Below are 14,063 nucleotides of genomic sequence, written 5' to 3'. Positions count from 1 at the left end.
ATTTCTTTTCTTGCAAAGAATCTTATGGTATCTGCACCTGATAAGGAAGAGATGCTTTGGATTCAAATGTACTAAGACTTGGAATGAGGGACTATGGTGACCTGCTTGAAGCTCTTAGCTCTTTCTTCTTGACCCATAACTCAAACCTTTCCAATCTTTTCATAGATGATAATTCCAGCAAAGTTGCTAGAAGTTACACCTAAGTAAAAAGTAAGCAGTTGTTTGTGGGTCTACACCAAGATCTCTCCAATCTTCTCCAGCATTCTTCAGTTCTGTATGCAGATTAACTGAGTTTTCTAAAGGAATAATTGCCTTATGTTAAATGTGTTTATAAGTCCCGATTTCAGGTTTCTTCACAGGAACTAATTTTTAACCTGTCAAGGATAATAAATATATAGAGCTGTTCTTTAATGAACACCTGGCACATGTCTGGTGAAAGATGATGTATCAAAAATAGCTATTAATTGATTTTTCAATTAAACGAAACAAAACAAGGCACTCTCCTGGAGTAGTATGATATTTCACAAGATATGCTTCTAAGTAAATGGTTATACAGAATACATTATAAATCCTGTTGACAGACCCAACTTTCCGTCTTCCACACAAAATAGTTCATTGCATTCTTTCTGTGCAAGTTACCATTTGACAAAAAAGCAGGAGAAGAATTAAAAAAAAAAAAAACAACAACAACAACAACAAAAAAAAAAACTCTGCTCTTTTGTCTTGCAGAATAAATTCTACTCTTAAGACTTAAAGGGATTGTGTCATTCTTAAGCATTTTGTCACCTTTAACACATCCTAAAAGCATTTCTCTGTATTTCTCTTATTTCCTCTAATTAGGAAAATGTTTCCGCTGAGGATGAGAGAGTACACAAATGGTGCCAAGCAACTGAATGCATGCAGAAGTGGTCAAAACAGCGAGTAATAGGAAGTGTCTGCATCTCCTTACAAGATTTTGCTGCAAGGTAGTGTTCTTTAAATTCTCCTGGCACTTAAAATGTCAATTTGTTATAACAAGTTTTTTATAATATGAAATCATTCAATTGTTCCTGAGATTTACTGGGAAAGCTTTAGGCTGCAGCTAATGAATTGCTTCTGGCCCCAAAATCACGTTTTAAATTAGTTGACTGAACTAAGATATTCACACTCTTTCTGATTTTATGTTGCATTTTTACTGCAAGAAACAAAATGTTCTCTTGAGTCTGACAATACCTTCAAACCCTGCTGCTTGCTGTCACCAAGCTTTGCTGTGAAGAGGTCGATTATGTCCCTCTTCAGGCCAGTTCGATGCCTACAGACTTCTGTATTTTTGTACATGAGAAACAATGTGCAGGCATTCCCTGGACAGCTCCCTATCCCACCCTGTGCCCTTTGAAAGGGTTTGAAGTGGCTTCAGTGCCATGGCAGGGAGGTAGTGTTCATGCACAGTGAAAAGCATGAAATTCTAAGCTGTGGATACCAGCACAAGGGGCAGTCTTGTCTAGCTTTACCAGTCACCTAACTGTTTTCTTTAGCTTACAAGTGAACTACAAAGTACTTTTTGCTAATTATAATCTCCCTCAGGCACAGAGCCTAAAAGTTGTCACATCAAGCATATCATTCTGTCTCAGGACCTTTGGAGAGGCATAGGAGAGGAAACAGGATTTCAGTGATGTAATTTGTTGCCACAGTAGATGGTGGGAGTAAAGTCAGAGGCCTGGGTAAAACTGCACAATTAGGTCTGAGTCATGGGCAGTGTATGTGTTTATATGCATTGCACAGTCCATGGGCATTGTAGATGTGGTATTTCAAATATCCTATTCAGATTCTCTAATTAGCCATGTTCATAACAAAACTCTAATAGCTGTTTTTCCTCTTTCATATTCTCTCAAGAGTATGAACAATTATAGTGACACTATGAAAGAATGTTGCTTTTTTGCATACTTTGGTCAAAGTCATAAACCAAATCAATTATTCTAAACTGTTCTGAGCATAACTTAATTTTATTACCCACTTGTCAAGTACATCAATCAGATGTGATTTTTTTGGAACCTATTTTCCTTTCTGGTGAGTGGTTTTGCAATTACCCTTACTTTAAAGAATACATTTCTGTACTGAAGAATGGTTATATGTGTTTGGGACTAATGCTTTTCCGTCAGCAAAGAGAAACTATCTCATTTTGGCCTGTTATTCAAATTCAACATGCAAATTCCTTGGTTTTGAGCACATTGTATATAAAAGGACACGTAGTAATTTACTGTACAAAGGGTTTATGCAAAGCTAGGCTGGATTTTTTATTTTAACGCTCAGGAGGGCAGATGTTTCAAAAGTGGAAAACTACAGTGGGCATTGCATTATTTCTATATGAAACAAATACACTTGAAATATGTCCATTGAGCAAGACGTCTACATATATGAAAACCATCAATAAATCATGTTTTTCTCTCAACTATGCTAGTTACCAAAACTCTACTAATTATCCAACAGTTTGTATATCAGAAAACAAATCCATCGCTACTCTTATGGGTGCATGACTTACAAAGTTTGTGTTGAGACGACACTTTTAATTCTAGGTCTTTCAGATCACCATCTAATTCAAGTCAGTGGCAGTTGTGAACTACTTCCATCTAATAAAGTTTGAGAACTGAGTAATGGTTCTATTTCCTTGTTTCTCCTCTCTTAGGATTTAATAGGCAAGCTTTTACAACCAATTGTTACAATTGGCAGAAAAGACAAGGTTTTGACTGCCATAGACTTAAGGAGTTTACTGTAAATCTGGACATATTGCCTAAAAGAAAATAGGGTATGTTAAGGAAAAATGGTGAGGTACCTCAGTTCTGGCTAAATAAAAACGACCTGCTTTTCCATGAATGTTCTCTAATTACATCTTTACAGATTAGTGTGAAAGCTGCAGTCATACAGAGTGCGAATGGGTCAGGTAAATCACACAGCTGTGTTGCTGATGATTGGAGTGAGCAAAACAGTGCTGTGCTCCTGCCATTGCTGCAGCACCTCTGGGTGCCACTTGGAAGAGGGAACACACTGCAGCTGTGAGGAGCAGATAGTCTGGCATTTGGCATTGGCCTGACAGTTGACAGTATCTGTAATACTACACAAAGCCTCCTTTTTTCACAAGCAGTTCCAGATCTGTCTGGAGGAGCTGAGTTAGATTAGCATGCAAAAAAACCCATGCTGCAGTTGAAAGTATGCTTTTGGTGCTGAGGCAGAATCAGCTCTGCCAGACTTGGTGAGAGTGCAGTGTGCTGAGTGCTGGGCAGCAGGCAAAGGGTGCCAGGCACCAAAACTGCTTGATGTAGAAGTTGGGGATTTGCGTTCTGTCAGATTCTCAGCAGGCTTTTGCTTTTTGTGTTTTGCTCTTCAACTCTGAGAGTTTATCTCAATGTAGTTTGTGGTCTGCCTGAAGTCTAGAGTCAGGACTGAAAGGACTACTGAAGGACTTCATTTCCCTATAAAAGTTTGTTCATGGGTATAGGAGTAGTGGAGTCTGAACCTGTTGTCAGTCTGTTCCTAATCTAGCCTAAATAAATCAGAACCAAAAGTTAATCTTGACTGCTCAGCAGGCTGGAAGGTGATTTTGGTGATCTAGTGGTTGCCTAATAGTTGTGTCCATCAGTGTGCTAGTGGTATGTGATATTCCTGACAGTAACGAAGGCAAGAACTGGATTGACTTTGTTTAGGTTTTTCTGCTGTACAATCAGTGCTTGCCTGCCTTATTCCTGAAAATCACTCATGGATTGCATCTCTGAACTGAATGAAAAGAGCTGTCAAAGAACAAGCACGCTTGGGTGAAGGTAGGGAATGGAGATTATGCTGGTGCTGCCCATGGTATTGTTGAAAAATCCTCCTGTTTCCAGTTACAAATAAACATCTCTAATATCAAGTGGTTACGGTTATATTCTATGTAGTTACAGAAGAGGCATCAGAACCAAAATGATAACCCAGGGGAAAAAATGATCCTTTTGTGTTACCAAAGGATAAATTAGGTTGTTAATCAGATACAGATACTTTTAGTTGAACAAGAAAAAATTGTCATTGTGTGCTTACTGCCCTCTGTAAAGCTTTATGTTTGCATTGGATAATGCCTCATATCTTTCTCTGTTCGGTACATACTGGCATTCCATGTTAGATGAAATGCATCTATTTGAACTTCCAAGGTGTCAAGTACTAAGTGAAAAATACAAATTCCTTATCCCCACCTGTTCCTGTTGCCTTAACTTTTTTTTGCTAAAATCTTTTCCTCCTGTCTCTAATTCATAGACTGTAGTATAAAAGGTTCCTGCTAAATTCATCAGCTTTGAGTTATCTGTGCTCTTGGTGGTGTTTGCACAGTTCAACTTTACTGATATCCACCTTCATGTATACAGATCTAAAGGATCTGAAAGCACTTTACAGCCTAACAGCTAAATCCTAGATGATAGAAATCTTTCATCCTGGGAAAGCCTCCCTTCATTTGATTTGTATCCTTGCACATGACCCAGAGAGGAAGCTGCTGCTATCAGTTGGTGGGCAAGGGTGGGTGGGCATGAAATCCATGAGCTTTCTGTTCCCATCCATTGTCACTTGCAGAGCTGCCTCTTCACAGCAAAAAAAAATAGTAACTGTCCTGTGAATGCAGTTAACTGCTGTCATTCTCAGAGCCTTCCTCATACATAAGCCATATGGCTCATCCACTGCATCTTGCTTTCCCCTTCCCTCCTTTCATTCCACAAAAATAAATTTTTCAGCCCTTTTTGTACTAGCATGATTTTATGTCTGCTTCTTGTGCTGTGGAGATACCAGGCAGAAAGGAGGTAGAAAATGCCAGGGATTTTTAAAGCCAAGAGCTGAGAGAATATCTTCATACCAGTATATGTAATTGTCTGCACATCACTGATGCTGAAGTTTGCACGTGGCAGTGATGGAGCATAGGTTCCACATGATACATCTCAAACCTTGGATGATACAAAACGAGTGCAAAAATATTTTACAGTAAGTAGCTATACACATGTAATGCAGGCAGAAATTGATTTTAAAGCAGCTCCAATTTAACAGGGGTAAATTAATTCCATTGTATTACATGTCCATGTACTTTGAAAAAGAAACACAATTTTACATTTACCTTGTAAATTTTATTTTGTATTTACGTAGAAGAACTTTGAAATACTGAATGTCTTCAGAGTAACAAAACAGATAAAACCTCATTTTCTATGATTTTATCTAGCAAAAGCCCCTCCTAAACAATAATTGGAGCCAGCTGGAGACAGGGGCAGTGAATGACCCTTGTCTACTCATCTGAATATGATATTTCAGCTGTTTTAATTTGCACCCCAAATCTGGGCAAGCCATTTTCTCTTTCTATCCTCCCTAAGTAGAGGGCTAAAGTTTGCTTCCAAGGAGATCTTGGAAATGAAAACACTTTCAGAGTCTGAAGTATGTGGAATTACAAGGCTAGGTTTTACTTCTCATTTTACAAACAATGCATGCAGAAACTTTACTGAGCCAAACTAAACCTGACTAAGCTATTCATAGATGCTGTCACAAATCTGAACATGAACTTTGAGAGAGAACATCGCTGGTGCCTTGTAAAGCTGTCCAAATAAGCCATTTGATAAGTGGTGATCCTTCAGAGAACCACGAACATATATAAATGGTGCTGTGGTCTATTTACTCTTGGTATTGTGTAGTTACAGTGACATTTCTCTTATGATTCAAGTAACCATTGTTAAATCAGTGAATTAATAGAAAGAACAGCTGTGCTACATTGCTAACAGATATTGACAGTCTTGCTGACAGTCATCTGTCAGGTTTTGATATTAATACCAAAAAACGAGCCTTGGAATCACATTAGTTATTGCTCCTTGGAAGTGCTCTTTTATGACTTGGTGTGCCAACAAGGCAGGGGTAGTGAGGGGGAAGGGAACAGGAGCAGCTGAACTGGAAAGCTGAGCCAAGGAGATGCTGGAGGAGAGAAAGAGAGAAAAGATCTTTGTGGAGAGCTTTGGCTGTATTATTGCATCTTACCTTGCTGTAAGATGGATCTGATTTGTTAAAGGGTGCTGCTATTAGCTCACATCAATAATCTGTAAGTTTTTTTTTTTGTTTTTTTGTTTTTTTTTTTTTTAAAAAAAAAAGGCAAGTAGGGCTGTCTTCAAAGAAGTTTGAGGGGCAGAGTGGAGCAGGGGTTCTGGGAACAGGATGATCCCATTCTTTAAGGCCTCTAGTGCTAAGGACCTACAGGAGAAGCCTGTGAGATGGTTACAGAATGAGGGGAGAAAGTAGCAAGTTCTAGCTGAGGAGGTAGCCAGTAAATTTGGGATATTTTGTTTCAATAGACTATCTGGTTTGTGTTATAGGAGGAGGAAATTCCTGCAAACTCAGCATTTGCTTTCCTCCTTTGCCAGGAAGCAAGAGGCAGGCATGTGTTGCTGGGCTCTAAGCCTAATTGAGAAAGTGCTACCTACAAGGTCTATTTTCTGTTCCTTACTTCCTTGTAAATACATTTTCTCAAATGAATCATATTTCTCCTCTACTATATGACAAATCTCATTCCTCTTCATTTTACTCTTATTTTTCTCCTGGGCCTAAGTCAGCCCTACATCTTTGGTGTCTTGTCAATTCTATTTTTCCCAATTTAAAGAGACTTTCATAAACTTATTTTCCTGCGTGTGTGTGTGTGAAATCCCACTTTTAAAGCTAACTTGTTCTGCAGTGGCATGGTAGAGAAAGATGTAAGAAATTTGTTGCACTAGCTGCAGTGGCCTGAAGCCTGCTAATGAGTGCTGTTAGTATTATGTAATTGGTGCTTCTCTACTGGGGAAAAATAGCTTCGGTCCTGCCCAGGAAACTTGTGCTGTATTCCACCAGTAATTTGAGTATGTTGTAGTCTAGGAACAGCAGGTATCTAAGTTGCATTATCAGCATAATGCTAGGACATTCTCCTACCCAGATTGGACCCGTCTGCAGGGTTGCACAGATTAAAGTCCAGCCCTGTTTAATGGAGAGAGAACTACTTATTTTCACTAGGAAATAAAAATGTGAAAATGATTGTCTAATGACTAGGATTTAAAGTGTGACATAGGCCTGATTTGTGTCTCACCAGGAGGAAGACTAGCATCAATTCTCTTAGTAGCTTTTCTCCAGGCATCGACTAGAGCAAGGCTGTAACAATCAGGAGTACAGAATGAAAACTGTGGGTTTGCAGTCTAATAGTAACCCCATCAAATAATTTAAGCTGCAGAGGTGAAAGCAGTCAGGTATTATTTTTACCTAGAAGAAATGTGTTTTGGCTTATAACCTTCAGAAGGACTGGAAAACATTAAGAAAAAAAAAAATGAGAAATATATTCTCTGCTTATCTTTACCTGTCTGCAGTTACTATTTCTCAAAACTGGTGTGCAATGTACATATCAGACAACAATACTTGAGTGCTGGCACAGCTAGAAAAAAAATCAGATCCATGATTTATGTATGCCATCTTCTAAGACTTCATTTGCCAACCAGCCCAGAACTGAGCAACTAAACCAGTACCTGAAAACAAATAGTCTATAAAATATCACATGTTGTTCCTGATAACCTTAGTATGACTTGGAAAGTCTCAAGAATTGAGAACTATATTATTAAATGAAAATCATCGACCTTTGACCTTGATGTAACATTAATGGTTTTGGCCTTCGTTGCCTTCTGACTGCTAGAAGAGTCTGCAGTTAAACCAATATGAACTGGTGAAAAAGTTGAGACTTCTGCCTGCTTCTGTGTAAAAGACAAAGCAACTGAGAGCACCTGCTAAAATGCAGTTTCCAGATTCACAAAGCACACCTGTTGTCAAAAGAAGAAGAGACAGAAGAAAGTTTTCTGGTTTTTAAATTATTTAATTATTTTACTAGACACTTGTTTGTTTGTTTTAATTTTCTATTCAGGGAGTTTATTGAGTACTTGCATTAAGAGCAGACAGAGCATGTTTAAAGCCTTGGACTGAAACTCTTCCTGCACAAACAATAGAAAACAAATCACCTGAAAGTCACTTCTGCAATGCTAACAAAAAAAAAAAAAAAAAGCTCTCAGTAAAATCACAGGTACTACCTAGAAAACTGTTGTGCAGATACATCATCAAGAACTTTACTGTATACATATGTACTGCAATTATATGCTAGGTAGACCATTCGAGTAGCATACCCCTTCTGTCCCTCTCTCCACTCCACCCCTGAAAAAAAATAACATGTATACGTATATATAAGATCTGTTTTTACTGGAAAAGCTTATTCTGAGTCTAAGAAGTAAAATTCTACCACTGTCACTGAGGCTAAATTCAAAAGCTTGTCTATAATATTAAATCAGTAATTAATATCAAACCAATATTTGACAAAATAGCTTCAGGCAGTCCAGGCTGTGGTACACATTTGTACCAAGGAAGGGCAGTGACACTTTCACTAAGTGAAAACAGTGTCCTTTTGCTGATAAACATCTGTTCATAGGAGTAATTGTGTAATGCAGCTTTGTCATGGAAGCATACAACTATGTAGAGATTGTGTGTGACTTAAAGCTGAGACCATCATTCACAAAACTAAATGATAGTTTTTGTTGTTCACCTTAAAATATACATCTGGGTAATGTGGAATACAAAGCAAGTGAAAAGGTATTGATGTTATCTTTAAAAGCAGAACAAGTTCTTGCAAGTCAAGAAATACAAAAACAGTACTGAAAGCTCAACTTGAACTCTGACCTCTTCTATCTTACTTTAAAAGTCCCTTGAACGAGATTTTCTTGCATGTCTTTTGTATTTTCATTTGCTAAATCATGCACAATGCCATGACTCCACTTCTTGCTGTTCGCAGTTTAAACCACACAGAAGAGTGCAACCTGAATATGGATCATTCATGTATGTGGGACCTGAAAGAGTAATTGCTTGATTTTCAAATCCATCTTGAACACCTCAAACGTAACACCAAGACTTGAGAGATTATCCCAATCCGCTACCAGAGGTGTTTGCTTTCAGTAGAGACCAGGGAAACTTTCTTTTCTCTGTATCTGCCTCACATTAATCAGCATATGCTAGGTAATGTCAGGGAAGAAGTATACCAATCAGTACCAATGAGTAGATATTAGCAGTGATACTACCGATTTTCCAAATGTGTATCTCTATGTACTATTTAATTTTAAAATGCATGTATGCAGAAGTGATAATGGGGATATAATAGTATAGATTAGTTTAATGATACTCTTCCCTAAGGGGTGATATTCTTCCTCCTCACCATAGAATAAAACCAACGTTTCAGTGCATGAAGCTGACCTAAATATAGACAACTATTTGTGCACATTAGTGAAATACTTGCTAAAAAGACACAGCAAGGAATCAAAATAGGGCTGTTATCCTTCAATCTAACAACTAACATGTGGCTTGTCATTGCCAAGTTATTTCAGTGCTTAATTCCCTTTGAGATCAAGAGACAGAAGTGAGGCTCCCATTATGTTTCCAAGTATATTCATGTGAGCAATGACAACAGAGATCTGCATGGAGCAAGTTAAAAAATTACAGCAGCTTTCAGGTCATGGTCTCTAAAATTAGGAAATACAGTTTAAACTGAAAATGAAAGCCTAATGCTCTTATGTATAGAGAAACCTTTTATCCATCAGGTAGACACAGGTAGGTGTTACAGGAGAGAACAGAGTTGCTTAGGGAAGGTCGTTCCTGAAGGGCTTTGCTGCCTTAGCTCACCTTTGCAGCTCCTGGTAGCAGTCTGCTCTGCTCTGCCCTACTCCTCAGAGTTTCTTTCACACCTGAAGTGTTGTGTCCAGGTCTGGGCTCCTGAGCACAAGACTGATACGGATTTACTGGAGTGAATTTGACACAGGGCCACAGAAATGAGTAAAAAACTGGAGCATTTTTAATATAAGGAAATTCTGAGTGGGCTGAGACTCCAGCCTGCAGAACAGAAGATTCAGCATAGGGAAATTAAATGAGGGAACAGGACTCTTAGTAATAACTGGTGACAAAAGGCACAACTTAACAACCAGGAGGTTCCCCCTGGACACAGGGAAACACTTTTACTATGAGTGTGGTCTAACACTGGAATAAATTGCCTAGAAAGTCTGTGGAGTCTCCATCCTTGGTGACATTCAAAACCTGACTAGACAGGGCCCTGAGCAACCTGTTTTAGCTGACACTGCTTGAGTTGGGAGGGTTAGAGGAGATGATTTTAAGGCTCCTTCCAACCTAAAGGATTCTGCGGTTCTTGTAAATATAATTTTGTATTTATATGTACATATTCTAAAGAGAAGCATGAAGTTGTAATGTAAAGTATCACTGGTAGTGAATTGATGCAACTGAATTATTCCCTTTCACCAAAAATAAATAAATAAATAAACCGGGACCTAAATTTCATGGGATTGTGTAAATCGTAGAATGTGGCATTTTAAGAACAAAATACTCTTCAACCTGGCCTTTGCCAACCTGAAGATTCCCAGAACTTTATTTTTTCCAGAGAAAAGATCTATGTGTACTTTATTTTTCCATGGAGAGGAAGTAGGGGAAGAGCACATGTATGAGTGACATTAATCAAATCACATCCTGCGTTATAGTATGACTTGATTGTGTGCTACCAGAGGATGGAGAATCAGAAAAGAACATTATAGGTGTGGGAGAGGGGTGGGCTTCCACTCGAGTGCTATAATTAGCTAAATGTGAACCCGTGAGCTTGCAACTGCTTTTAGCTCAAATTTTGCTGTTGAAAGGGCAAATAGCATAGCAAGTAAAGGTTTCCTATACTGCATCTATTGGTTGAAGATGTAATACATCAAAGCAGTGCAGAGATGCAATCGTGCAGTAAGCTATTTAAAAAACTTTAATGAACCATTTAAAATAAACTCATTGCAAGGTAATTTAACACCACCACTTTTACAATTAAATATACTATTTTAGCATGCAAATGCAGCACATTAATCGCATGTCAGGATAGAAAATGAAGTGAAACTGAGGGGATTCTGATACATGAAAAGTCATCTCAGTAATTTCTCATCACTTCATGGCACTCTTAAGCGGCATAATGAAAGAATGAATTGATTTAAACAACATTTTGTTGGAGCAATGGGGTTTGCGGAATTAAATTAACTTGATGGTTTGCTGTAAGAGCAGGTCTGCATGGTATTATGTTGTTCTTGAAATTAATTTCTTTTCCTCTCCAGAGTTAGTTTTGTTTGGGTTTGAGGTTGATACTTTCTTTCTTATTTCCACAACATTCACTAAGGAATTCGGTGCGCATCTTTCCACATTCGTCACTTCATTAAAATGTATTTAAAAAAATGCTTACTCAGATCCTTGTTATCAGGTTCTTAAAGATAGGAATCAGCAGCAATTCTGCAAGCAGTTTTATTTCTTGAAAACAATATACAGCTCCTCTTTCTTTTTTTGCATTAAATCTCTTTTCTCTGTTATGAGATATGGTTCGGAGAAGGAAGAAACATAATATTAACCAGAAAAATACAAATTCTGATTACACGGGTCTATCAAGAGAAAAAATGCTCTTATGTAGTATTTTAATGAAGCAAAACATAGCACCTTTCAATATATTCAGTTTAGTCACAGTTACGGGCAATTGTGGTAAATGTTGCAGTATTTGTAAGTGTAAGCACATAGACTAGATAGGACTCCTGCATTTGTATAGGCATAGCTTTAGCTCAGTAAAACATCAGTAGCATTTAGATGGAGAATGTGATGCTCAGAGTCCAAAGAACCAGGTCATAAACTGCGTTATTGCCAACATAGTAAACAGCTAATGAATCCTTTGATATTATAACCGAGGTCATACGCTACTTCGTGCACTTGTGTGGTGGCACAAATAGCAGATATACAAGTGAATTAAAGGAGCTTTGTTATGATCTGCCTTACCCTTGATATTGTAACTTCCAACCCATATTGTTTGGAGGAAGGGAGAGGCTGGGCATGTTAGTTCTCAGGCTGGAAATAATTCATGTTTGCTCTAACTAGAGAGTAATCTGGTGAGAAATATCAGGAATGCTTGTAAAGAGCTCATTTGTAGCTATTTCTTGTATTGTAGAAGTAGACTAACTGAAATCATTACTTTTAACAATGATTCTTAGGTATTTGGCCTTTCACTGAGACTTGATGCTCTACTATTTCTAATGCTCCAAGAAAAGCAGCTTTAACACTTGGGATGCTCATGTATTAGTCATACTAATAGTGCCATTTCCTTAGCTTTATATAAAGGGTTTCTTTCTACTGAGTTTCTTCAATAATCACAGAAACCTCACGAGGTTTAGCAAGGCCAACTGCAAGTTCCTGCACATGGGCTGGGGCAATCCCAAGCACAAATACAGGCTGGGCAGAGAATGGGCTGAGAGCAGCCCTGAGGGGAAGACTTGGGGGTGTTGGTTCGTAGAAACACTCAACGTGAGCCAGCAACAGGAGCTTGCAGCCCAGAAAGCCAACTGTGTCCTGGACTGCATCAAAAGAAAAGCCTGTACAAGGCTCTTGTTCTCACCCTCTGCATTTCTCAGTTTGATGAGTTGGCACAACTTCTTAAGTGTCAGCTTTTGTTAGTGCGGCTATTTTGTCTTTGGATATGTCAGTTCATTGTTTTGGTCAGTATCTGGCCACCAAAGCCAGTCTTTAAACCCTGTCAGGGCTTCCAGCCCAGTACTCAGAGCTGTATTTTCTCTCCTTACCTCTACCAGAACACATCCTACAGCACTCCTCTCATTGGGGCAGCACAGACCCATCGTGCTCATCTGTGTAGCACAATTACAGAAATAGTATGAGAAGTTTAAAACATTTTTCAAGCACTACCAAGGACATCTTCCTTGTAATGAGAAGGAAATGCTAAGGGGGAAATAACAAGTTACACCCTAGTGTATATTAGCTCTTTTTTAAGTATGCCAAAGTAATTAATTAGGTGTTGGACACTTAACATTTTCTACACCCTTTCTATATTCTAGAAATATTAGGAAGAATATTCCCAAAATGCTTCCCCCATATTGATTGACTTTGCACCTCCGTAGCAAACAGCCTAGCTGCTACCTTTCTTTGTAACTTACCTTTTTAGACATTTCATGTTTCCAAGTGAGGAGAACAAAATATTTTTAGAAGACCTATGGAAGAGGCTTGATTTCCTTGCAGGGAAGCTTGCTTTGTCAGGAATGAATTTATCTGAATTTATCTGAGTAATCTTATAAGCTCGTGACAAAAGATCAGATGTTGAAGCCTTCTAAATTGCAAAGCTCTGCTTCATAATATCACATTAGGAGAAAGCAAACTTAAACATTAACCACATGCCTTTTTCTTAACATACCTGCGTGGTAATGCCAGCTATTTTTAGCATCTTCTTAGTTCTTTCTGCAGCTCCACTTCAGGTATAATGTGATATATTTATAGCTATAGTGAACATTATTTATAAATAATAGCTTAATTGAGTGTCAGCGACTTGCTCCTTTTCCTACAGATTTGATGCTTACAGATTTTAGCAGGGTTTTACTGAAGCACAGGAGGCCAAGTGAGTTGCTGAACTCACACAAGGGGTCAGTGACTCTTCCCAAGATTAGAACTTGTGATATTGCTGTGTTTACACACCAGAGACAATTATGTTTGTGTTAAGATAATGAGTTACAAATTTTTCAGCCATGTTCTGGTAACAGATGTGCACTTATGGCTTTCAGTAGGCACAATATAAGTTGAATCTATGTGTTCAAGGATAGAATATGGCTTGTGATTTGTATGTATCAAATTTAATCAATAAGCTCAACAGACCAAGTTTTTTCATAGTTTTCCTCTATCGACTTTCACACAATTACACCAGAGCTAAATCTGTCTCAGTGAGAACAACTAATTCAGAATAAATATTCTAACCACCATTCAGCAAAATGTAAAACTTATGTTTTAGTGGCAGTATAAAGGAGCAATCTCTAAGAAAGCGATGTGCTACAGCCATGCCTTAGACCATAGAAGTCATTCCAAAGCAGTTGAATAATCAGTGGTCAACTACACTCTATATATGTACCAGCAGAAAAAGGATTCACCACCTCTCACGTAACCTGTTGTGATTTTCCATTACACATCTTTGACTCTCGAGAAAGAGG

Source organism: Aythya marila (assembly GCF_965140915.1).
Source record: "Aythya marila genome assembly, chromosome: 5".
Lineage (NCBI taxonomy): Eukaryota > Metazoa > Chordata > Aves > Anseriformes > Anatidae > Aythya > Aythya marila.
Note: the sequence above shows the minus strand (reverse complement) of the source record.